Source organism: Calidris pugnax, unplaced genomic scaffold, assembly GCF_001431845.1.
Source record: "Calidris pugnax isolate Ruff unplaced genomic scaffold, ASM143184v1 scaffold38, whole genome shotgun sequence".
NCBI lineage: Eukaryota > Metazoa > Chordata > Aves > Charadriiformes > Scolopacidae > Calidris > Calidris pugnax.
Genome location: NW_015090995.1, coordinates 16879360 through 16905954, shown reverse-complemented (window position 1 = coordinate 16905954; position 26595 = coordinate 16879360). Strand labels below are relative to the sequence as shown.

Sequence of the window (26595 nt, the reverse complement as noted above, 5' to 3'; positions counted from 1 at the left end):
ACTGCCACAGCCAGTCAAGCACTTTAAAGTATTCAAAACTAATCTTTGCCAGAATTATTACTATTGAAACATGACAGCATGTTGTGCTGTTCTCTTAACCTGTTAAGATTTCATTTTTTCCACTGGCAGAGCATGCAATTGTAATTTTACATCACTTTTTGTGTGTGTATGTGTGGACAGATGTTCGTAATTCACAAAGTTTGCTGCATGTCAGCACAGATGATTTTGTTATGGAAACATAGATAAGCAGACACTGAATCATTATTCTATCTTAAAGGCAATTACTCAAATAAGTAATTAGACAAAAGAGCCACAGTACTTTTATTTCCCAATTATAATCAAAGTGAGAGGGACTTGGTAGACATTTCACTTTTTCTAGGTACAGTGACTATATAGTAAGCCATAGCTTGCGTGACTCAAATTCTTGATTTTTTGGCAAGTATTTGGAGTTAACAATTGTTTATTATTGTGTTAGAACTCATTTGGTAATTAATTAATTATGTAAATAAAACCAACAGCAACAACAAAAGCCAGCCTGGAAGTAAGTGGAATGTGCATAATCCTTAGACATGTGTGGATCCCACTGCTTCTGGATGTATGGGAAGGATAAGGTAAAACCAAAGTCTTGCTGGGACCAGAACTCTTGGATAGGAATTGTGACTGCCATGTTGTCTAAACACATCTTGTTTATTCTCTGCTTAAGTAAACAGCTGCAAATATGCCACTATTCTTGGTTCCTCTCAGCTCATCACCTAAAATAGTCTGGTTACTGCTCTGGATTTCTAGCTAATGCCAACATTAAATGCATTCAACCAAGATAAACTCTAAACATCAAGAAGTAGTAAACTGATGAATTTGTTCCTTGTGCTCATGTTTTAAAATCTGGCTCACTGTTTTAAATTTAAAGACATGTTTTTGTCTTTTTGTTTTTTTCTGTTGTTCCCAGGCCATATTTTTAGCAAACTCTCAGCCTTTTTAAGATAGGAAATCCCCAACGTGTTAGTGTTTTATTAATTTCTATTGGAGGCAACTTGATAGGTTTTTTTTCACCAGATAGCAGGGAAGACTCATTCCATTATAACCATCAAGAGGTATTTCTCTGACATATGGTGGCCTTTTGTCTCCTGGAATGCTTCTGTTTAATGATCATGAGGAAACTTTTACAAATCTCTGAGATAGAATAAATAGGAAGTATTTTTCAGTTAAACTTGTCTAGATTCATTTGAAAGGGAGGATTGAGGTACTATGCTATGACTCTTTAGTACTTTTTCCATGTTGAAATACTATTTATCTTCACTCTTCCCTGAATTTTTTCCCCCAAGATTAGTTTATTAGAGTTTCTTTGAGTACATAGAAAGCAAATGGTGACATTGATCAAATTTATGGTGTTAGGGCATCAGCAAGGCTTCTGTAATATACATTACCTACTGGAAGTTCTTTTAGAAAGTCTCTATTTCATAGGCATGCAAGGATAAAAAATCCTCACAAGATAAAAATTCCTGTTATGAGACTTTTTTGTGTGTGTGTGTGTTACTGTTGTGCTCAAGTTTATTCAACTTTTTGGGAGCACACCTAGCAAAATAATCTGGAATGTCAGATACGTGAAGCACGAATATAAAAACTCAGTGTTTCTTCCTCATTGAAACATTAAGTGGTTGTAGCTCTGTCTGTGGCATGGTGCTGAAATAGGGTAAGGGAAACTCCAAAAAAAAAAATGAAAGGAGAGCAGGGAAAGGGAAAAAAAGGGCCTGGGAGTGCAGCACCAGGCTTGGTTGATCGTGGTACTGATTTCACACATCCAGACATAAAACAGCAGTGTCAGTCAGAAATGTGAGATGAATCAATAATTGTTTCATTGTAGCAGGGCATGAACCAATTTGTGGAAATAAGAGCAAAACCTCATATTTTCAAGAAGAGAGGTTTGGTTAGTGGAATGAATGTTTGAGTACAAACAAGGAACCACATAGTCAATGTGGAAATTTAACTTTCTTAAAAGGCTAACTTCAAAATTCCACTAAAATTAGCATCAATGTATAGAAAGCAATACTTTTATTTTCAATTTCTTTATATACCTCATGGACTTGTGGTCCATGTCATGCTCCGTATCCTTGAATATGCAGAAGAGACTTGGAATCTCTATGGTACCCAAGAACATATCTCTGTCATCTGTCTGTCTTCATTAAAAACAAAGTTCACTCTTAATCCTTGGAGTCTAGCTTACAGAACAGAAACCCCAAAAGTATTGCATAAATCATTTGAGGGTGGACACACTGGTCGCATTCATTATTTCTTACCATTGTCCTGAAGCTTTTTGGAGAAACAGTTATTGGGCTAGCAGAAAAGAGTGGGTTAGCAAAATGATTGTGTGATGGGACTCCACCAAAGCCTAAAGCAGGTGTACCTAGTAGCAAGATTTTAACTAATATGTTAAGGTATTTGAATGTGGTTTTGCCTTTAAGAAGTAAAGAATCCTTGACATGTTTTTGCTTTTAAAAGCTATAATAACCCTCCAAATGTGATCTGTACTTTAAAAGCTTATTTACAGAAGACAGACCACTGTTAATGACATTTGCATGGAAATTTCCCAGATGAATATTTATAAATATGAAATATGAATACGGTACAGTGTAGTGTATGTACTGGCACAAACATTTCTATATAGAGATGTATGATTTTTGTTGAACTCAGCATAACTGGCAAATCTCTCGGGGAAACACTGAACAGCTTGTTCCACATACAGATGTCCCTTTGGCATCTTATTATAAAGACTGGAAAACATACTGTTTTACTGGCAATAAAGTAGCAATAATGTCTTAATAGAATCTGAAAGAATAACTAAGCACTTCAAATGCCTGAAATAAAGGGATAATTGAAGCTGCTTTGGGTTTAAGCCTCAGTAATTTCTTACTTTATAATAACTCAGGTGATTGTTTATATCTAATGAAAGGCAATAAAATAAGAGCCCATTATTGATTGAGAACTTAACGTTTACTTGTACCTATAGTGTGTCTTGTTGATACACATCATTGTAATGGAAGAAACAAATTACTTAAATTATATCTCATTATGCTTAGTATGAGCCAGTAACTCACTTGCACAGAGACTTTTCTTAAACTTTGCAAAAATTTTGATGAGTATGTTGCAAAATAAATCCCCCAAATAATTTGTACTCATAATTTTCTTGTTAAAATGTGATCACTGAAATTGTCTGGATTATTTATCTCAAATACTCAGAGCTCTAAAGTTAGATTTCTTCTGCCATACTTAAAAAAAAAAAAAGATTGATTTTTATTGTTCTGAGTATCAGAGTTTTTATGGTTAGGCTCTTAAGCTTGTCTCTGAAGATGCAGGCCCTTCAAGTATACCAAGGCAAGCAGGCAGTTTCCATCCTGATCCAAGAACTGACAGATGGTGTTTAAAGCAAAGCAGAGAATGTGATATGAGTAAGCAGCTTGATTTCCAACATTAAGAACTATTTTTATGCCTATAGATGTTTTGGTAATGTAATGGGTTACAGTAGAAGCTCTAAAGGTGTCTGGTCATGGTCTGCTGGTCATCATCTCTGTCATAACTGTGCAAGTCTGCATTTAAAATTTTTATTGTAGGCATTAAATCTTACCCTGCTGCAGTATAGAGAAATGTGGGATATATTCATTATGGAGTTAATATGGCAGGAGCTCCTTTGTTAACATTGCCTTTTGGAGGTTGGGCTGCCGGTAATGTGACAAAGGTAGGGAGTTATATGTGCCCTATTATCATAACAGCCACGTCCAACACTAGCAGAAATTCTCTAGCAGCCCAGCTTTATGAAAGACCTTGCTTTCTAGTTTAAGGGAAAAAAAAAAAAAAAAAAAGGCAAATCATTTTTCCACTTCTGTGTGAATTGTTCTTTTACCATTCCCCAAAACCTGAACAACATAAGTGGTGACATGTGCGCTCTTCTGCACGGGAGGTCATGAATCACAGGTTTTAATGTGCCTGTTACAGTGCTGAAGAGATAATTGCTACCTTTGTGCTCACAGTTTCTGTCACTGATGTAGAGTACTATATGCATGAGAAACTTTGGAAAAGAGGAACCAGCAACCCTTAGTCTGTTAAACAATGATTTCAAGCTTTCTAGATATTTTCTTTTTCACTTTCACAATGTAAATAAAAATCTGTGAACTGGGGAGATTTCATTTCTTGACCATTGCAAATCACCTGGACTTCTCCACCTAGAGAATGGTTAAATATAGGTGAAGAATCTTATAGAAAAGATATCAATATGCCTTGAGTGTTAGCTGTGTCCATAAAGTTTAATAACAGGTGGGTTTTTCAAGGCTTAAGCTTTCAAGCTTAATTTTTAAATGTCTGGAATTACAGCAAATAGAATCTTCCTTCATTTCACTCTTCCTTATGGTGGGGGGAAAGAGAAGCAAGCAAATTCTGGACTTTTTCATGACATTTAAATTTTGAGTCCAGTGTGTGAAGGAAGGTTAATGGAAAGAATCTGTGCTGAGACAGCAGGGCTGTGGTCAATTACTGGGGATTCTTTCAAGTCATTCTGTTTGACCAGGGCTCTGCCAGAATGCATTGATATAATAGCGATGCCAACTTCCTACAGATAACACAAAGTTTAATCAAGCTAAGCTGTTATGACTGATTGAGGAAGAATTTGGGAAGCTATAAAACAAAACCGGTAGAAACACAGTTCAGTGGTTTACTTGTGAAATGCTTCTTCACTGGAAATCTATTTCCTATAACTGCCATGATATTTTCTACCATGACAAGTGTGGAATCATTTGTCAAATGTTTGAAAAATAACCATATGAAGTCTTCTTTTGCAGTTAAATTGTATGGGTAAGATAATTGAGAAACAATTTCTTTCTAGAAATTGCTCTTCCCTCATTTGAATGAAGAAGTATTTAGTTTTAAAATCAGCATTTCTTGGCACATTTAACTTCCATTCTTTGAATCTGTTTTCTAAAAACTGGTTTCCCTTAAATGTGGTCTGTTTATTACTCTCTCCTTGATAAATCATAGCGTGATGCATCGTTTTGGGTTATTTCAATGATAAGGAATAGCCCATAATACAACATTTGGACAAGTTGGTAGAAAAGAGTAGAATTGTTTTACTGAAGATAATAGCAGCTGATAACAGTTATCCCAGATGGGATTTATTGTAGAAGAAAAATCTTCTATATAAGAATCAATATTTCAAGCAATAAACCATAACATGTAATAGTATACAAATGAAACAGTTTGTAAGTTATCTTAACAAGATATTTCTGCTATAAAATTACAATGAAGTTATATTTTAAGTTACAAACTGAGTTGGAGATAGAAGCCTTAAATGGTCAAATTTTCTCCAGCAGGAATAATTCAATTCTGCTTTTTCTTATTTTATGGAAATTCTTTGACTCATCCGGTTTTCATGAGGTGCCAGGACACTGTGGATTAGAGCCAGAAGGGCTACATCTCAGTGTGAATCTGAAAAATAATCACTACTGGATTTGTATGTTGGAATCCAGTCTGAATGAAAAGTTAATGTGAAGAGGAAGCTTTTTCAGTATATACTGCAGGTCAACTCCTAATATGTAGACTGAAGAGTGGCTTCTGAACAGAAAAAGTAGAATTGCTGTGTAAGGACTGCAGAAAAGCAGCTATATAACTGTAAATAACTCTATATATATTTATTCTGTACAATGTCACTAAAATTACAAACAGCATGTGATGGTATGATATTAAAAAAAAAAATTGGAAATTTACTCTGTACTGCAACTACAATAGCTGCCTGGCTTCAGGTGATGAATGTTATTTTTTGTCAGTCACCCTTGCCAAGATCTGCAGGTTTGTTATTGGATGAGCAAAAACTGCTGTGGATTAGATTACAATCAACAAACCCTGTTTGACTTGGCCCTAATATAATGGTGATGAGAATTGGTTTGTTGTATGCTTTCTGTAGTGTCTGTTAGTAAATGAGACTCAACTGCACTAGAGTCAGCTGAATTTTTATTCATGTTCTTATTTTTCCCTATCCAAGGCTGGCACTGCGAATTAATGTAAATCATTCCTCTAGTGTGTTGTTATATTTTGATGCGTTTTAGTCACACCCTCTCCCTCCCCACTCCCCCCCTGCAATGAAATGTTAATTTTCTATCTAAAATACATACCTGTCAGTTCTCATAGGCAGGCTGAGTGCACTCTGAAGCGTGCTTGCCAATGATTTTATGCAACACAAGAAACATTGGAGCATTAGTTGAATATTAACACAAAAGTTCTTGGTTTTGAGGACTCTCTTCCTTTAAGCAAGGTGATGAGCTTTCAAGGTTTGCTAACAAAGAAGTGAACTGTATTTTATTAACTTTTATTTGAGAATATTTTAAATACAGTATTTTCTACTTACTAGTTTTGATGCATAAGAGAATTACCCAATATAGAAATAACACTTTAAAAATTCTTCACAGTGGGCAGGAGCAGCAAGTTCTTTTCTAGGGAAAGACCTGGGTTTTTTTTAACCAAAACCATTCATGAAGTTGTGATATCTGTCTGTCCTGAGATTACAGTGTAAGAGACATTCTTGATAGTTTTTGGTGAAGAGGCCATCTATTAATATTGTTTTCAAATAGTGTTTGTCCTCATTCTGTGTTTGGGCAGAGCGATTTCCTTTTTCCTGTCTTTAGAGCATGACGTAAGGGACCTAAAATCTGTAGCTTTAGTTCATAGAAATGATGGAAGTCATGGTGTTACTTTAGAGTACCTCAAAAATGAGCGGTAGCTATTAGGATAGCTTTCAGATAATCCACAACATTCTGTTTCTAACCTGGTGTTGATCCTGATACACAGATGAAAGGATGCGCACTGAATGTAATAAAAAGGTGAAATGTCTTTTTTCCACTCGTAACGATGGGCTGGTGTGGTATTGATACTGCTGAGCCCAGCACAGCTCTGGCCTGTGTGTTGGCATCAGATGCATAACCTGTGCAAAGAGGTTAATACAGAGGCGGTTGTAGCATAGAGTTGGAAGTTGCATAGTGGTTAGTCAAGTTAAATCAAATGCTTAGTTTTGTCTAGAGTGATAATTGAATCAGTGTGGTGGTTTTTTTTTTCTGATATCAGTTATCACTTGTATCATTTCACTAAACTGAGCCAATGGGAATTCTTGAAGTAGAACGGGGTAGATCTGAACACTACAAAAATAGCATTTGCAATGCTCTTCATCAACTACTTAGTGTCAATATTCTGAACAAAAAAAAAGTCGCAATCGTGGGATTCAAGCTCCCCAAGCTTATGTATGAACAGAAAATCAGGCCATAATTCTGCTCTGAATTTCAAGAGGACTTTATGGTACAGTTCTTGTATCGATAACAGCATCTTTTAAGGAACACTCAGCCTCCCTGTGCCATCTTGTTGGCTTCTTCAGTACAGTGAATCAAAGGTTGGACTGGAGTCTGTAAAACCTGCTTTGCACAGCATGGTAAATCTAACCATTTTGTCGAAGCGAAGAACAAAAAGAGCACTCTCAAGGGAAAGCTCTGGTTGATATTTGGTCCGTTTATCAGCCACTGCTGTGAAGGATGTCAGAGGTTCAAAATGTAGTACAAATTACGTCTATCCTGTGTATTAGTATAGTCTCAGAGCCACTTTTAAACCCAAAATTTGTTCATATTGGAAATGCGGTGAAAGCTCCAGCTCAGCTTTCTCTCAGGGGTGTGTAAGCACACACCTCTGTGCTGTGTGCCTGCCCTGGCCTCCTAACGCTGCAGGCAGAGCCAGCTCTGGCTGCATTAGCTCAGGGGAATTTTTTTCAGCTGGAGAACTATCCGTGTCTACCTGGCTGTAGCCAGGCTATAGCCTATGTGCCTGGCTATAGGGCACGTGTCTATATGCAAAGTGATTCTGTCGTGTGCACTGAATGGGTGCTCTGAGTGTAGGTCGATAATACTGTGCAGGAACAGCCACTGCTGAAAAGAAGTAGAAGTAAAGACAATTAGCGTATTTCAGTGGTTGCTGCATCCAGCATGATTGTCATAGTTAAATCAATATAGTTTTGACATCCTTCTTCCTGCTGTCAAGCTGTCATGCTTAGCTCCTTAATGTTTACGGCTACCTTATTCATTCTAAAGATAGAATATGAGATTTCAGGTGCAAATGTATATACTAAGGTGGAAAGAATAGGGTTTTTTCTGACGTTAGTCAACAATGAAAAAGTTTTCAAAGCAGTAAGTACATTGTTTTTTATATTAAGAAAGTAGAAAAGAGATGAGCAATTTCATTAGACTTTCTAAGCATTAATTCATTTGGATGAACATGGCATGACTTCATTAGAATATCTGAATGTTAATTGCATTGACATTGTTATTAAAGCAATTAACTTATCAGCTATTTTTGACTATGGCTAATCAACTGCAATAAAGTAGTGTGGCATGAAACTTTATAGAGCTATATTCACAGAATGATGGTCAGATTGCTCTCTATGAAAAAAGAGAACAGGGATTTATTTATGAATATTCATTTTAATTAGCACATATTTGTTGAGAAGTAATTCGGCAATCATCCTTAATAATATGTGATCTTGCCTATAAGCTGTCTGTATATATACACACAACTGTATGTAGGCAGAAGGTTTTATTAGAGAAATAAATTAATGTTCTAAGTATTGGTTTTGAAGAATAATTTACTATTTACCCATTAGGGAGAGTTGTTGGTCTATCTTAACACACTAAAAATCTAATTTTCTTTTAAAGAAATATTAATTATTCCTCCTAGCCAAAAAGGACTACATCATTAACCCCAAAGGAATGGTAATAAACAAAAATAGTTTAAAAGCTTTATTAAGTTCAATTAATTGGTTGTAGCAGACTAATTTTGTCATGCTTTGGTAGACAGTGTATTGTAAGTAATTTTGATGATCTCCAATTGAGTTGGGCAAACAAGCCTGCATACTAAAGCAAAAATTGAATTGTCTTGATAATTACAAAAACCATTGGCCTGTTTGGTATTTGTGATAAATGGGTTAATTAGCTACTTTTTTATTACATCTAGACTTTCAATGCAGTAGAACAGCGGTAATTTATTTTGCTGTGTAAACTAGTATAGTCAAAATTCTATTGTTCTGATTTGTTCAGGATAAAAATCTTTCGAGCTACTTGATTTAATATTAGATAAGTATGGCTGTGGATGTAGTTTTCATTATTTGCGGTTGGTTTATGTAATTTATGGAACTTGTTTTTATGCTAGTCATTTTTCAGTCTTTTCCCTAACAGTAAAGCAAGCTTTGTCTCATTTCAAAGGGCCCATTAAAATCATCCTTACGAAAAATTAGATACCGATACTGTAGCGTACTTTTAAGCAGACAGCATATACCTGGTGGGTGAAAAGTTTTAGCTGACCAGTATTTATAACAAATTATTTAAAATGATAGTCAAGTAGGCTTCTGTTTTAATTTTGTTGCTGTTGAGCTTGAGCTAGTTCACGTAATATGCAAGTAGTTATTTGGGCTCAGATGAAGGTGGTGTGTTCCTCCACAGTTCTGGTGGTGGGGTTTTTTTGTTGTTGTTTGGTTTTTGTTTTTTTTTGGCAGGCCTCCGTAGAAATGGATTTAACTTCTTAAAAAAAGTTCCTCTGTTCTCTAAGTGAGCATATGCTGCTGCACCACCAAAACTATTTCCTTTGTCTCTGCTTAGAGAAGATCCTTAACTCTGTTCTTGAGAAAAAAAAGTGTTATACTATAATGTATTTACAAGAGAATTTCTTCTTCCTTTGCCAGTGGTGACTGGACTAGACTTGGGAGTGTTTAGGAGCATATGCTATATATTAACTGAAAAATTTAAGAAAATTAATTTTTTAAAATGTTGTAGTCTAATATTTTTATATGATTAAATCAGTAATGCTTAGCTAAGGTGATAAGTTACACTCATTTCGCCATAATGAAATTAAATTTTTTATCTTTAATGCTTTCCTTTTCTGTTTTGACTGCTGTCTTCCTATTCAATTTTCATGCTGTGTTTTGTCTGACTTAATGGTGTGATCCGTTGCATTGTCTATCATTTCTTTCTTCGGCAAAATCATCGTAGCCGTTGTTTTCTCCTTGTGGTATTTTTGTGACTCTAAAATGCATTGGCATGTAACAATTGGCTCGATTTCTGGTTTGTTTCAGAGACAGGAAAATTTGAAACTGTACACTTTTCTTTTTGAGTACACTTTAAAATGATTAAGTAAGGTTGTATTTATAGAACTTCTCCTTTCCCTTATTTTTGTGTTTGATTTGGCTTGTGGTCATTTGTACAAATTGACAAAGTATTTTGAGCAGTCTTGGTATACAGCTCTTCCTCTGACTCATCAATAATTTGAAATATAAAAATGATTCATTCAAATTATAGTTCACTTGAAGTCTAATAATTAATCATTCTGTTTATATGTCATCTTGTTTTTGCCAAAATATTATTTCTATCAGTCATTTTGTTTAATATTTGTTTAACTGGATTGGGCCATTATGAATGTCATATGAATTATAACTTGTTGGCTTGGTGTCGTCGTAATCATTGTGCAGTAATGAATGGTGATATTGGTCTTAGCGAAATGTTTTGAAAGATGAGATAATTTGTGTCTTTCCTGCAACCTGATTTTGATATAAAAACAAAAAGTCTTGCATATGCAATTTTTCATTTGGAACTTTCTTAATGCTTGCTCTATGCTCACTCTAAGATGTTAGTTTTTTTGGGTTTTTCAGGTTTTTTGTTTTGAGGTTAGGTGGGGTTTTTTTGTTTTTTTTTGTTAATCTTATTTTGACAGTGTGTCATGATAATATGGCAATCTAAAAATAACAGAAAATGGAAAGCAAAAATAAAACATCAGGCGTGTTTGTTTATATTAGAGGAAATGGAAGTAATTATTTCTTTCCCAGGTTCTTTTTGTCAGTATGTGAGATAATGTTTTCTTATATTTCACTGAATTTCACTGAATTTCTAGAGTTGGAAGGGACCATAGAGATCATCTAGTCCAACTCCCCTGCTGAAGCAGGATTGCCTAGAGCTAGAGCATGTTACTCAGGAGCATCCAGGCGGGTTTTGAAAATCTCCAAAGAAGGGGACTCCACAACCTCCCTGGGCAGCCTGTTCCAGGGCTCCGTCACCCTCACCGTGAAGAAGTTTCTCCTCATATTTGAGTGGAACCTCTTATGTTCCAACTTGTGCCCGTTGCCCCTCGTCCTCTCGGTGGGAACCACTGAAAAGAGTCTGGCTCCCTCCTCCTTCAACCCTCCCTTGAGATACTTGTAGGCGTTGATAAGGTCTCCCCTCAGCCTTCTCTTCTCCAGACTAAAGAGTCCCAGCTCTCTCAGTCTCTCCTCATAAGGGAGATGCTCCAATCCCTGAATCATCTTTGTAGCCCTACGCTGGACTCTTTCTAGTAGTTCCCTGTCCCTCTTGAACTGGGGAGCCCAGAACTGGACACAGTACTCCAGTTGTGGCCTCACCAGTGCAGAGTAGAGGGGGAGAATGACTTCCCTTGACCTGCTGGCTACACTCTTCCCTATACAACCCAAGATACCATTGGCCTTCCTGGCCGCAAGAGCACACTGTTTACTCATTGCCATTTTACTGTCCACCAGGACCCCTAGATCTTTCTCTTCAGTAGTTGCCTCTAGCGGGTCCACCCCTAACCTGTATTGGTGCCTGACATTCTTCTTCCCCAGGTGCAGGACCCTACACTTTTCCCTGTTGAACCTCATGAGGTTCTTCTTTGCCCAGCCCTCCAGCCTGTCCAAGTCTCGCTGGATGGCAGCACAGCCCTCCGGGGTGTCAGCCACTCCTCCCAGTTTGGTATCATCAGCAAACTTGCTGAGGATACACTCTGTCCCCTCGTCCAGGTCACTGATGAATATATTAAACAGCACGGGTCCAAGTATTGACCCCTGGGGGACTCCACTGGTTACAGGCTTCCAACTTGAACCTGCTCCATTAATAATTACCCTTTGGGTCCTGTCACACAGCCAGTTCTCAATCCACCTCACTGTCCCCTCATCCAGCCCATACTGCCTCAGTTTCCCAATGAGGATGTTATGGGAGACAGTGTCAAAAGCCTTGCTGAAGTCAAGGTAGATGACATCTGCTGCCCTCCCCTCATCCAACCAACCGGTTATGGCATCATAGAAGGCTATCAGATTGGTCATACATGATTTACCCTTGGTAAACCCGTGTTGCCCACTTCCAATAACCCCCCACTCTTCAACTTGTTTGGAGATGACATCTAGTATGAGTCTCTCCATCACCTTCCCAGGGACAGAGGTGAGACTAACTGGTCTGTAGTTCCCAGGGTCCTCCTTCTTGCCCTTTTTGAAGACTGGAGTGATGTTGGCCTTCCTCCAGTCCTCAGGCACCTCTCCTGTTCTCCACGACTTCTCAAAGATGATCGAGAGTGGTCCAGCGATAACGTCTGCCAGCTCCCTCAGCACTCGTGGGTGCAACCCATCAGGCCCCATGGACTTATGAATGTCCAGTTTGGCCAAGTGGTCCCGAACCTGGCCCTCCTCTACTAGAGGAAAAATTTCCTCTCTCCATACCATCCCCCTTGCCTCTAAGGCCACAGATTCATGAGGGGCAGTCCTAACAGTGAAGACTGAAGAAAAGAAGGCATTCAGCAACTCTGCTTTCTCCGTGTCTTCCACTACTAGGGTGCCCACCTCATCCATCAGTGGGCCCACATTATCCCTCACCTTTCTCTTGCTGTTAACATACTGAAAAAACCCCTTTTTGTTATTGTTAATATTGGTGGCCAAGCTGAGCTCCACTTGAGCCTTGGCCCTTCTAATTTTCCCCCTGCATATCCTCACCGCTTCATGGTATTTCTCCTTATCTGCCAGGCCCTTTTTCCAAAGATTATAAGCCTTCTTTTTGTTCCTGAGTTCCAGCCGAAGCTCTCTATTTAGCCAGGCTGGTCTTCTTCCCTTCCTGCTTGATTTTAGGGACTTGGGAATAGCTTTATCTTGCGCCTTTAAGAGTGCCTCCTTGAAGAATGACCAGCTTTCCTGGGCACCCTTGCCCTCGAGGACCATCTCCCAAGGGACACCCCCAATCATGCTCCTGAAGAGGCCAAAGTCTGCCCTTCGGAAGTCCAGGGTGGCAGTCCTGCTGGCCCCCCGCCTTGCTTCAGTGAGAATTGAAAATTTTATCATTTCATGATCACTTGTTTTGCTTCAGCACAGTTCTGGTGACTGACAGGCAGCTTGTGAAGCGGTGTTACACAGCAGAAAGTATATGTACTTCCTGTCACAATTTCTGGTGCTACATACAATCTGCTGGTTGGGAACCACTGTTGTATTTTACTGGTCTATTGGGCTGAGACGGTCCTTCAGTACGAACAGGTATTTTTATCATGGTGGAGCTCCTTGAGGAAGTCAGAAAATAGGGTCTGCCTGTTAGATCCCCACCACAGGGCTGGGGAATCGGGGAACAGAAGGGATGGCACAGCTTGTGTGGTCTAGAACCAATCTGGTCAGAGTCTGTGCTCCTCGGTGCATGGACCTACTTCTCAAAGAATAGCGCCTTTCTTTTAAATTTATCTGTTTCTTGCATACGTGTAAATAAGATACTCAGTTATTTAATGTGACTGAATTTGCTTTTGTCGGAAAGCAGTCTTCTTCATGGAGAAATGGCACTTCAGTTATTTCCTCTCTTTCTGTAGAGTCACATACCTTTTTTTTTTTTTTTTTAAAGTGGTATTATTTTTAGAACATGTATAAGCATTAGTATAATGTTTATTATAAAGCTCCGAGTGAAAACATTTACTTCTATCAAAAGGCATTACTTTTTTCAGTTTAGTATATTATGTCTGAATTAAGTTTGCAACAAATAATGCGCCTTTTATGGCAGGAACAGGATAACATCCTTTCTCTCTTTGAATATAAAAATTGAAATGGATTTATTGGCTAATTTGGTCTGCTATCAAATACATACTGTTTTAAAAACTTCTGTATTCATCAGGAAGTAATTTGCATTTTTAATATATTGGATAAGGAGAAAATGTGGAAAGGTATTCTCCAATGTCGAATAGAGAATAGTTATAAATACAACTCTAGATAAATAAATTTATTTAATAGTATTAATAAATCTAGTTCTTTATTCTAGGAAATGAGCAAGAATCAGGCATAATTTTTTTCCAGTGTTGCTTATCACTAGCATTCTTTTCCAAAAAATGGTAAAAACATCACTGAACTGTTTTAAAAGTTCCTGCTGTGCTCTTAATTAAATTTAGTCTTCTATATTTAGTCACTCTTTCAGGTGTGGATCACATGGGCATATGTTAATGAAGACTCAAATACTTGAATTTCTATACACCTAAAATCTCTCTTTTGTGCACAGGATAAGCAAAATTCTTCTCTTGATCACATTTTGTAGTTGTGTCTAAAAAGAGCAGTCCTGGCTGTTAGATAGTAATGATATTTGTTGTTTTCTGAGAAATGTTTACATTTAGATGGAATTTATTAGCAGAACAACATCTAAACAACAAAATTAAAGACCTGGATTATTACATAAAATATCAACAACAGAATTCAAATACAGAAAACTCAAATATATAGCACTGTTTGCATATAAGCCAAAAACTAGCTTCCAGTTTAATAATCCACCTAGTGTGGTGGAGTAGATGCACGGTCTGTGCATTTAGTATCTTTCCCAGAGCAGTGATGAACAGTAGATGCCCATGGAAGCGTGTAAGAACAGGGTAAGCCTATTCCATACTGCTTCCAGGTGTTCTTCCACACGTCAGGCTTTTGTGGCTCAGGAACCTCCTGGACAGGATGTGGTTTCTGTTTACTTAAACATCCCGATGCTAAGCCTGGCAATACTAGTCATCGGTAAATCAATAGACATACCTTCTTATGCACAGGTTGTGGGAGGTTGGTTAAATCTCCATCCTTGGAGATACTTAGAGGTCTGAACAGACTAAATAACTTGGGACCATGTCTGACTTGGTTTGACGTGTTAACATGATGTTTGCAGACCACTCTATTTCTCCCTCCATTGTGTCTTTTTTTTTAAACCATAGTCTTCTTTGTTTTGTATCTCAATTACAAATTCTTTTTAGTAAATACTTCTACTGACTGAAATTATAGTGGCTACACAACCGAGCCTTTGCAGTCTCAGGGCACTGTGGAGCTCGAACACCAATTAGAAAACTGGCAGACATTAGGCAAGCTTGTTTCTACTGCAAATAGTCTTTTTAGAGGGGCAGCCTGCCTGCTCTTCCTGCTTTGCCCAGTACATGGAAGCCTATATTGGTAAGAGCTATGTATGAGAACAGCAGCATATATATTTGTAAACATAGTATATAGAAAAGCAGCATTGCCTGGCATATAAATTTAGTGTTCACAAAAAAAAAAAAGTATAAAGAGAAAAACTCACAAAGCCTGGTATTTTTAGTGCAGTATTTAGTGGAGCATAGCAACTAGGCAGGCAGTGATTTGGTAAGGTTTATTTCAGGAGGAACACAATGACAATAAACTGGGCTATTTCCTGTCTCTGTACTTACTAAAAAAGATTTTGAGGGAAAACATATGGCTCAGAAATTCCTGAACAACTCTTAGTTCTTGATCTTGCATATAGTGAAATGTATTCTTCGCTGAGGTTAAAGTAACGTGAGAAGTTTCAGCTGATCTAACAACTCTCTGGACGTGAAAAGAAACAGTTATATCTCTCCCTGTCTGCCTTTTCCTCCCCTGTTACTCTTCCTCTGTGTGCTGCTGGCTGGGCATTTCTGTCTTAGCCTTGCGCTGACTCTGGGGTTTGTCAAACCCTTCCCAAAACCAATTCAGGAGCAACACAGTTGTTTTTTTTTTTCCCCCAGTGTCAGTTTTCCTGGATAAATGAATTGAATCAGTTCACAAGTGAAGAGCGGAAGTTATGTTAATAATGAGCAAAAAGTTTAATTCCACTGCAACCTGTTCTGATTCCTATATTATTTCAATGACCTGTACCCTAGGAAGTCAGGTAAGATTAAGTCTCTGTTTCTGTTCCTCACTTCTAACTGACCTATTGAGCTTCCTCTCTCCCACTTCTGGTCTGTTCTGCTTGGAACAGGGACTGTTTCTCAGTGGATGCTCAGTCTGGCACAGTAGAGCCTGGAAGCATTCGTTCAGTGTAAATGGCTGGTTTCAGCAGTGAGTGTAGTTTAGCCTTATACTTGCAGTTGACAACAAAATAAAATCAACAGTCTATGTATTTATATTTTTTTAGAATTGTATTTTGAGATAATTAAAAAGAAATACCTAACCTTCTCCCCCCACCCACAGAAACCTGTGTGTTCATTAAGTTTAATAGCATTTTTGCAAGTGATAGTATTTCCAGACACTCTGATTCTCTAGGAAATCTAATTACTTCTTTCTCCATTACAACTTTGGAAGGATTATTCAAATATTTTATAGTCCTAACTGCACAGAGCACTTTAATCCTATTGTTTGTAGATTGTCATTCTGCTGCCTTCTTTCTGCTTGCAGTCTCCCATCAGACACCACAGGCACATCCTGGTAATCTCCAAATCCAGCAAAGTGCTATCAGGCAATCAATGCCTGCCTGCCCCCTCTATTTACTTTCCACTCCTTGCATATTTTAAAATAAAAGAACTAGACTCACAATCTTCTCTCTAGCACAGTACAAACTATGACTTAAAAAAACATATATAATTGGTATCTGTCCTTCTTAGTCTTGGGCTTGTCGATGCCATCTCTTTTATTGATCCTTTATCTGCCTTCTGATGACTCTGAAGAATTCACCTGTTTGCCTTCAGACAGACACGCCGCCCTGAAGAAAGTATTAACTGAGTGAAATAAGATTCCAATCTCTTAGCTAAAAGGGAGACGGATATCAGCATCTATCTCCAAGTAACGGGACCTAAATGACAGCTCCTAAATTTCTGTGAAAAGTGCTAAAGTGACAGTGCCATGAATTTGCAGGAGCAGTAAGTCTCCATTTACCCTTTGCTCCCAGATCTCTCAAAGGAAGGCAAGGTCGGATTCAGAGCCTTGAAAACTTGTTCTTACCATGCCTGGTGTGTGCACTGTAGCCTGTTTGGACATAATCCTTTGGTGATGTGGCAATACCAGTGATTTCAGGACAGTCCTTTTTGTCAAAATTCCACAAGAATAGTAAGGCAAGTTCTACTTCTCAAATTGTTCTTTACCCCTGTGCAATTGTTGTTTTTCATTTTTAATAGAAGTCTAGAATTGTGTGGGTACATAAACACATTTATGCATTATGGATGTAAATTCCATGTATTTTAGTGTAAGAAAACATTTATACTGTTTATAAGAATGTTATACAAGCAAAAATAGATTCATGAAGAGATTTGTGATCTTTTATCTGAAAAAAAATTTTTTTTTCTTTTACAGAGAAGAAGAAAGTGCCATAGTCTGTTAATGATGCCAGTAGATCCTCTGCAGAACATCTTCCTCTGCAGTAAAATTCACTCCTCCTGGTTGTTACCAGTTCTACCCAATTACTCTTTTCATTCTCACCAGTGCTGCTGAACTGGTGCAGAAAATACTTTGACTGGGACTTATGTGAAGTAATAAGGAAGAACAGTTTCTGGACAAATAAATATTTGGCGTTTTGCAAGCTTCTGTAAAGAAACGAGGAGGTGAGGTATGTAATAGTCACATTGCTCCATTTCTCATTAACTGTTTTGTGCTTCAGGAATCAGAAGTGTGTGTTTGCTGTTCAGAGTCATCATTTCCTGTCACTGCGGAACCAATTTTCAAGCAATAAGTCCCTTTTTGTGTTTGAAAGGGGCATTTGCTCTGTAGCACCACCTGAGTACTTCTATTTATCACACAATTGGGATTAACTGAAACCTTTTTTGCGCCATCACATCTTATTGTATCATTATATATAATTTCAGCTCCTGGGTTTTTTACCTGTTCTGCTAGAGCAAATGAAGCAAATCAAATTAAGGAGATCAATCCTCATTTCCTAGCAACCTTTGAAATTTGTTGGGAGTGGGCTAAACACCACTTTAGCCATTCTAATTTGCTTCTGTATTTAACTCCATTGTTCCAAAAGCAAAGTGGTCTGGGATTTAATAGGACTGCAGTTTTTATAGTTCCACTGTTCATCACCTGCATTTTATAGCATGGCACGTCAAAAATTAACTTATTTCCTTCTTTGCTTCTGAAAATAAGTGTTTTAAGCCCAGTGTGCAGTTCCAACTTTTTTCACTGTATGTGAACTCCAACCTCTCCCATTCCTTGACTAATAAACCAGTCTGTTTTTCCAGTTCAACAGATTTGTTTCACAAGTACATTACCGGGTGAGAAGCATTCACAAGTAGCTCTGCTGGCAGGGGAAAAGGCTGCCAGAGCAGATTTTAGAAATGGGGAGCTTTTGCCACCTGTATTGTTTGGAGATTTCTGAAGCAAACAGACTGGTTAGTTGACTTGTTACAAGGCCTTCTGGTTACCATCTGCCACACACACCTTGCATGATAATTTACCAACAGCGATGAGCTCTCCAAATAGATTTACAGCTGGCATTACTTTTAAAAAGAATTCACAACAGTTGCTTTCAAGTAAAGCACAAGAAAGGCTTTTATTTTATTGAATGTTTTCTTATAAGGCGTGAATCAGTCGAACACCCGTAGTTAAATGTGTGATAACAGTGTGACTTGTTTTATGTTATATAAACGCTGCACATTCAAACAAGAATCTTGTTTGCTATGGAATTGATTCTTCCAAACAATGAACTTTTCCTTTTCCTAAGTTGAAGGAACTTATGTTTGTCATAGTGTGTACGTACTACTTTTGTCTTTTTTAGGGAATTCAGGTTAGTTGAGTCTTCTGCACTTCTCGAGCTTTAGCTGTTGTGCAGGATGAAATTAGATAAGTGGTTTTTCCAAACAGCAAGGAGAAAGGATTTTGTTTTTCATCCATAATGGGAGAAATGTTGTGGAGAGGTCAAGTTGCAGTAAATGGATACATTTCTATAAGTTAGCTAATCCGGCATCCCCTATTGTAGCTCATACTGCTGCTTTTAATGAATGGAAGAAAGAAAACATGTTTTTCTACTGAAAAGCTTTACTTTCATGTGCAGATCATTCTTTAGGGGGAACAGAACAATTTAATTCCCATTGTTCATATTTTTTTCTTCTTTCTTATTGGTAAAGTATGTGCATCTTATCTTGAGCACCCCACAAATTTCCCACCTGCCAGGCAATGGAATTTTCATATTTTTTTTTTATTTTATTTTAGAAGTGCTCTACTTTGGTCAGGGGGTAGAAGGAAATGCTGTTACTTAAAAAAAGGTTTATGCTTTCATGGTTATAATTGGACTTTCAGTCCCATGAATATTTGCTAAAGAATGAATGTGGAAAGACCTGATAGAAGGGCAATATTTGGGATGCATTTCTGATTGAAAAAAAAATATGCATTTTGCATTTTTGAAGTCTGTAAATTCACGGAAGCTTTTAAGTTCAGTGGAGTTGAGTTTGGTAACAAATATGATATTTTATGATATTTTATTTTCCCATTAGGTAAAGCAACTGTCAACAGTTGTAGCACTGAATATTCTGCCTACAATCAATGTTAAAAGAAGGGATTAATGTTTGTCATTAATTCTGCTTTACTTAGCATAATTCCTTATCTATCAGATATATAGTACGTGTTTTATTTGACATTTTCAATATTTTACATTGTGACTAGATGTCCATTGTGCTTGTTTTCATTGCTTATGTGGGCTACAAAAAGATGGGGAGAGTTGTATAACGGACTGTGTTTAAATTACCCTATAGCATAAGGGTAGGTAGTTTTATATACGATAAAGTATAGCTTGCTATCTTTCACAGAATATCTGATGGGAAAATTAGATTACTTCAATAAAACCATAACCTAAAATCATGCAGTATGAATCAAATTCTTTTGTAGTTTTGAAGATGGCAATATGAAAAGGTTCCAGGGATGTCAGCGGCAACATATTTGAGGTACTTTATAGTATATTGATATCATATAGAATAGAAAGAGATTTTTTTCCCTCATTTTACCATTTAAATGAGAAGTGCTAATAATGCTGTAATTGCCACATGTTTTTTTCTACTTCAGTTGCTTCAAGGACTTGTGTCTGACTATCAAAATCTGTCTTAAACTTTCATTAAGAAAAGAAAAATTGATTTATAGGAGGCAAGTATCTGGCCTACAATTTCTTACAATTAGGAAACAGTCAATATACAGGATTACTGTTTTATTTCCTGCAGTGTCTCCATTTTCTCTTAAAGCTAGTTAAACTCATCTATCCATTCTCCTTTCTTCCCTAGCATTTTTGCATGATCACAGAGCTTTGAAGCTGTCCCTGTGATTCTTTAATTTTTTATTTTCCACTAGGCTGTAGGGCATAGTAGAGTGGTGTGATATTAATGGGCCTAATTGAGATAAAGTTTAATGGTTTTTCTCACACACTTCATCATTAGGCCAGTGGCATATTTTATTGTCATCTTTTCTCTGTGGTCATTGTGTTAGCTGGTCCTAATTATATCTAAATGTTTCAAGGCATGGTAGAATAACACTTTTTTTTTTTCTTTTATTCTTTCTGATGCCTGGGTCCTGTTTTGGTTTTTTTCCCTCCCCTTTTTTCTCCTCACCATTATAAGTCGTTTAATTCCATCATGCCTACCACCATCTGGAACAAAATATTTCTATTTGCAAAGTGTTTTCATTCATCCAGTTCATGGCTAAACCAATTTGCATATAGCTCATAAAATCTGTTAATCATCTTTGACTAATGTTTAAAACATACTTACTCTTGTGATTGCCTAAAGTATCACAAATATATCTCATGGACAATTTTAGCCTCCTCAACTGTCTTATATCAAGGAACCAATACTTCCCTCATTTCTGAAATGGTCAATCATATCTATACTGATAGTTAAGACACAGAAATAAAAAAAAATCCTTATTTATGCCCATGCTACTAATTCTGATTATTTGTGTAATAGTACAGTTCTACAAGTTCAGAGGGGATAGTACCTTCTAACAGGTAAGTTTACTTCTTAAACCTGCAACTGAATGCGTCTTGGGCAGTCAGTCCTGGTTTTCTTGCAGTTATGTTGTCTGTGCAGGAGAATGGTTAAATAAAAAACATGAGACATCTGTTTCACAGTAACAGAATTATTTTTCTGGTGAATACTGTGATATTTAGAAGGTATCTTGAGAGACATTGAAGTCATGAGAAGTGAAGGGGTTGTTGAAGTGCATACTTTTAAAGTATTACTGACATATAGTCATTAGTAGCAGTCTTTCTTTAGCTCTGTTGTATAAACTGGACTTTCATTGGGATGGTAATGCAATTCTGCCTTCAAAGCAGATGACTAAATGTATTAAGGATTAAACTTGTCTTTGACCCTATGCAGGAAAAAGAAAAAGCCCAGTGACAGATTATATATCAACATTTAATGAAAACATTAGTAAAGGCTCACCTATGCCAATATGAAGCATGATGATTATATCTTTGAGTGGTCTTGAAGAAATAAATAAAATTACTGTCTTAAGCAAGTTGTAAGAGTTGCAGTATTAGTCAGGTGTGTCGTTTAGCTCACGTTATCAATCAGACCTGCTACAACAGCCAGATTTTGCAGTGCATCAGAAAGAGTTAAAAGAAGATGAATAATACAGTCAGAAAAATGCTACTGTATATCAACACCACAAAGTATTTTTGTGTCTTTCCTGTAGCTTACAATTTTAGGACAAGAAATGATGACAATAGTTCTTTGTGCAAATTCTTAAGAGGCCACGTGACCTTACCCCTAATTATCCTATAAACACATTTATTGTTGCTACCTGGTGCACAAAAACTGGCTTTTAATACCTCTGAAGCAAAGCAGCTTTCTCCAGGTTCTTTCAAACACAAGCACTGTTCGTTTATGTTCTACACATTTGTTTGCTGACATTTAGTTACGTGCCCCAGCTATACTTGTCTTGGATAGATCCTTCCACTGATGACAATAATAGCAATAATCATTTTAGGTTAGGGTTTATGCTTGCAATATAGTAGTGGAGGTAAGGCTATGGATGAGTAGCGTATAGATGGAAATACCTTCACCATTCTTTGAAGTGATTCTAAGTTCATTGTCTTCTTTCTTTCTTTTTTTTCTGCGTTAGCAGTCTGTGTAGACTTGGAAAATTATGGTGTGTGAGCAAATATGATAAAACAGCTTTTTTTCTTTTTGCTTTTTTCCTGGCATCCAAATGGATTACTGAAAGTTTTATGTAGGCAATACAGTGAAAACTGGAAGTGAAAGTAATCTTGGAGAGCAAATCTCCTGAAACAGGAGGTGTTGCTTCTGACAGGTATTGATAGCTCAGATCTATGATGTGAGCAATGATTTGGTTTTCTTGCACATGTTTTTAAAAACTCTGCAGGTATTTCTGGACAACACTGCCAGGACACAATAACTAATTATAAATATGTTAAATGTAAAATAAATAGAATTTAACTTTTCTGGAATAAAATTTAACAATCCTACCTGATTGATATGGGCATCTTCAGAATATAAAAATCTTTTTTTCCACTTGGGCTTGTCCACAAAAGTAGCTTTGATTTTAGTTCCCCACCTTGCTTTGTCCAGTTTGCTTGCAGCTGCTGTGTATGTATAAAATCTGAGTATTCCATACTTTGGAACTGCAGTTTTGTGCTTGGCTTGAACCTTGGTTTCAAAGCAGAAGGTATTGAGGCCTCAGTATTTCTCATGGTTCATCTTTTGCAGTGCCATCTGGTGTCAATTAAAAGAATAGTAAATTCCTTATTTTCTAAGTGTTCTAGCTGAAAAATAGAAACAAGAAATGAAAAAATACAACCAAAGTTCAGTATAAAAACAGCCTGAATTTTATGATTCTTAGACATATATTTTAAAAAAGGGGACTTGGATTTTAAAATAGAATCATGGAAATTTGTCATTAGTTATTCTTTTGAAGTATTTGTGGTTAGTCCTATTTTGTGTTGCTCAGAAGGAAATAATCAGGTAAATACCGTCTGCGGAAATCAGAAGGCATTTTGGGTTATATTGGTAACTTGGCCTGCAAATAGTTCCATGGCACTATAATAACTGGCTTCAGTTTTTACCTTCCACAAAATAAAATTTTCTACCCAAGAGACTGATAACATATTTTATCACTTTCCATCTTTCCTTTAAAATATTAATTAAAACGTATTTTTTTGACCATAAGGTTTTAATACATATGATGTAAACATCTGGTTGAATTTTTGCCTGTGGGAAGATGCCTCATAATGAAGTATTTCATGTGTTCCTTTGACAGCAAATTTCTCAAAGCCTACCTGTGGCAAAATCTATATTATTCCAGAATACTTTTCTTAGGTATAGGTTAAATATAAAGATACTGTGGTGACACATTATTAGCTGCTGTTGGCTAACATAGGCTATACCAGTTAGCCAGACAAAGTTCAGATGAGTTCCTTGTCTGGAAACCTTTCCTGTTTTGCAAGATTGGAATACTGGTGACTGGGTTGGGGTTTTTTTTGTTGGAGGAGTTGGGGATGGGAGGAGGAGATTGATACTGAAACAACTTGGATACACTGGTTATGTGGTTATGTGCTTCAGCACTAATATCATCTGGGATTTCTACCTGGAGAGCCTCTTCCTATTTTTTTGTAGTCTCAGAGGAATTTGTTCTTTTGAAGTTAATAAAAACTAAACCAAAATATATAGGTTTTTTGCTGACAATGGAGGTCTTGGTTTTGCTTTATTCTGAATCTAACAGATGGTATTTTAGAGGACAAAAGGACTTGCTGCCTGTGCAAAAACTTGATCTCAGTACAACTCTCACTTGAGGTTACTGTAAAAACTTACTAAGCAGATTATTCTAATTGAACTGATTGACCTAATCCTTTGTCTCTTTCAATTTATCCTTAATGTATCCATCAAACTGTGCCTTAGAAATTGTCTAATTCTTAAATGCTAGCACTTGGACTACATCTATCTTGATTCCTAATACTTTTAAGATTTGTGAGTGAGGTAATTTGATTAAGTGAAAATGGTCATTCTTTTTGATTAGTCAGAAACTTAAAAAACAGCACCAAAGAGTAGGACCATTTTCAGAGGTTAAGTATCAACACATTAACTGTTTCATTTTGCTTCTCTGGACTCTATCTAGAGTGTATCCGTCAAAGCCAAACACAGATGTTATATTCTAGCCTGAAATAGGATCAGAACCTATTCCTGCTTCGCTTTTCTGACTGACTTTATGTCATTAATAGTTACTGCATGCTCTTGAGGTCAAGGAGCCAATGAGAGCTGCACGGCTTATGCCGCATATCTCTCTGCTGTTAGTACAATGTCACATGTCCTGTGCTGTCACATCTACTGCATCAGCATTATTCTTTTCACCAGCACCTGAATCCTCTCTAGAACTATCTTAGTTTTGGTTCTCTGCAGAGTTTGTGACTTTGTGACTCGGCTTGCTGTAAAGGTTTAGGTGCTTGTTCATTTAGATCAGATTCAGATTTCATGAAAGTAAAGATGGAAAAAGCTATGTTTCTGTCCAAGCTCAGTGTGGTGATGATGATAATAAAGCCACCTGCTAGGCTACCTAGCTAGAGTTTAGCTGGGCTTTGTGCTTTAAAGTCTATTGTTTAGGCTTACAAAAACACAGACACTTTGAAAAGCAGGCAGGTACGGTAACTAAATCCCACTGGAATAAATATAGGCTCGCCATGAAGCTTTAGTAGAAGAAAGAAAAAAATTGCTGTCTGTATCTTCAGTCTTTTGAAAACTTGCCCCTTCCTTTTATCTTCCTTTTTTCTTTCTCCCCCCTGTATTGAGAAAATCTCTTTAAGCATTATAAGATTTGGGAATTTGGGGAATGTTAGCTTTCAGCATGTATCTCACCCTTCTTGTAATATAAGGTTGTAGCAGAGGAAAAATACTAGTAGACCCAATTATCCAACTGTAATCACAAATAATTATGCATTTCATGTAATGTAATCAAGCATTTCATTTTAGCTTTTATTGTTATTTCACGTCAACAAATTGCTTCTTTCCACTGTCTTCTGTTTGCCAACAGATGGCAGCAAAGGATTGAAAAGTAAATTTGGTTTATTTTGTTTGAACAAATAATTATCTACCAAGGAGCAATCAAATATCACTGAAGGCATGTTTTCTTCTCAGCAATATAAGATAAATTTTTAAAGATGCTTTTTAGTGATCAGACAACACAAGAAAAATAAAACTTGTGATTATTTTTCAAGGTTGTTTTTAAGCTTATCTATCTGTTAATGTGTATGCTTCAGACTGAAATTCTTTCTAATATAATACATTAAGGAACACTGACATTCTGTCATCGCATGCACAAGGAATGAATCATACTCTTTGTTTTTTTTCACTAAAATCTGTATTTCAAATATATTTGTGGCACATGACAGTTTCCATGGAATTTCCTGACACAGAGGCCCAGATTCACAAACGCTTCAGGAGCTTGGCTTCCTGCATGAAGTTCCCAGCGTATTTTCCCATCCTGCACAAATAGAGAGACACAGGAATAGTTGAGGAAAAAAAAAAAAGGAAGAAAAAAGCTACCCTTGAAATCCTATTTCTGTCCAGAACTTAGGTGCCTACCATCTACCATAGAAGAATTTCTTTCACCACCTGCACAGCCTCTGGTGAGAGACTTCAGGCAGCACAAGTCACCTGAAGTTGTAGGTGACTTCCATTACTGACAGTGTATTTGCAGGTGAGCTGAGCTGTGTGACTCACACACCTCCTGGCCTGGTGGCAGTGCCATGCTGCTGTGGTGGTACTCCTTCCAAACAACAGCTAGGGTTGTTGCATCATTCCATGCACCATTCCATGTGGCTGTGTAAATTTAGATTAGGACTTTAGGACAGGTGGAGATTACTGCAGGGCTGGGACATAATTTATGTTTTCCCATAGTCCACGGCAGACTCTGCTGTGCTTTGCTTTCAGAGTACAGGGGTAGATTGTGCTCGTTCCAGCCGGGTCCTACGTGATTGCCAAGTTCAGCAGTTGCCAATCTGTTTTAGACTGGTAGAACTACTAATTAAAGCTGCTTTTTTTCTCTCTCTAATCACTCTGTTTCTTTTTCCTGTTTTGTTTTTTCATCCTTTTTTGATCTCTCTGTACCCTGTGCCTTACTGCCTTGTCAATCACCCATGTCTTTTCGTGCTGCCTCTTTGCTTTCCTTCATCACATACTGCTGCTCTCCAGTTTCTGCTGTATCTTTGTCGCACTTCTGGTGCTGCAAGGAGGCACTATCAATATTAGAATAATGATGTAATTACGTCTTTAGTTCCCTTTCATATCCTTACAGCTGCCAGCTCCCACAAGCAGCAGATCTTGCAAGGAACCAGCAAATCATGGTGGTGCTTACTGCCTTGTACTCTGCCCTCCTGTGGAGTACCAGAAAAACATATATATGACAGAATTCAGTCCTAGTTAGTCTAGATAATATACAATTTCTGTATATTATCTTATAGTTGCTTGACTAACCCAATTGGCTATGATTTAAGAACCAAAGTGTAAGAGTTAGGCATGTAATGTGTTAGAGGACCTGGCTGGGCCTTGTAGGGATGTATTGTATAACCAGACTGAAACCCAAACGTGCTGTAA

At 37.2% G+C, this 26595-nt stretch overlaps 1 long non-coding RNA gene across 1 annotated transcript in view; it reads left to right on the top strand.

Annotated features, from left to right (window-relative positions):
* The window catches only part of LOC106895760, a 129106-nt gene that overhangs the window by 93315 nt on the left and 9196 nt on the right, over window positions 1–26595 (top strand). The window contains exons 3-4 of the long non-coding RNA XR_001413503.1: window positions 15823–15965; window positions 17363–17615. This is a non-coding gene — a long non-coding RNA (uncharacterized LOC106895760). The remainder of the gene's footprint in view (window positions 1–15822; window positions 15966–17362; window positions 17616–26595) is intronic.